Source organism: Xenopus tropicalis, chromosome 2, assembly GCF_000004195.4.
Source record: "Xenopus tropicalis strain Nigerian chromosome 2, UCB_Xtro_10.0, whole genome shotgun sequence".
Lineage (NCBI taxonomy): Eukaryota > Metazoa > Chordata > Amphibia > Anura > Pipidae > Xenopus > Xenopus tropicalis.
In genome coordinates, this window is record NC_030678.2 from 104,608,690 (window position 1) to 104,609,588 (window position 899).

An 899-nucleotide genomic window follows, 5' to 3' on the forward strand; every position below is an offset into this window, starting at 1 on the left:
TTAATGCATGTAATATTGAAGTGGGCCGCTTGTACGTTCATAATGTTCTTTAACACATACTAGAATATTTTTGAAAGTTTGTCTTCTGAAAATATAAGTGCAAATGATGGTCTAGTTTGTATTCCTTTCTGCCAAGAATAAGTGCTATTTGCAGCACAATTAAACTTGTTCTGACAGCAGCTGCCAAAGGAATGTCATGGCTGGCTAGGGGATGTACATGGGCATTTGGGGGTACGGGTGCGCTGTTATATCTCCAGTGTTATACAGATGTGGGAGGAGGGTTAAAATTTGTTATGACTACAGGTAGATTCATCTTATTCAGTATAGGTGTGTCAGCGTTAGTGATGCAGCTCTCTGCATTTCCAATGTATTATAACACACCCAACAACTGCAAACATCCCTAATTATACTCCCAATTACACATATGCATTGAACACCCTTGTGCCTCAGTCAGTGAATGCATACATTAAATGATATGGTTCACACGTACTTAAGGAGCAACGCCACTCCATATTGTGTACCTTTTAGTAGCACAATAGGCCAAATTCACCCTCCACAGCAAGCTCAGCAGTACACATATTTAGGGGTGAATTACCTGAATGAGAGCAAAAGAGAAAAAAATAATACCGCCAGAAGAAAAATACAGTTTATCTGCCTTGACTTTTAAAATCTACATCTGAATTTGAGAATGTGTATGAAAGTATTACCAGAACGATTGTTTTAATAAGGCAGAACCACTAAACTTTAAATATTTAAATGAAATATGTTAAAGAAAAGAACAAAACAAAAAAAAAAAACAAAAAAAAACTTTATAACATACAAAAAATGAAAAAGGCATGGGAGTGGAGTACGTCAAGCTTCTGTATGGTATATTACCAAGAAGTAACATTTCATTCAGA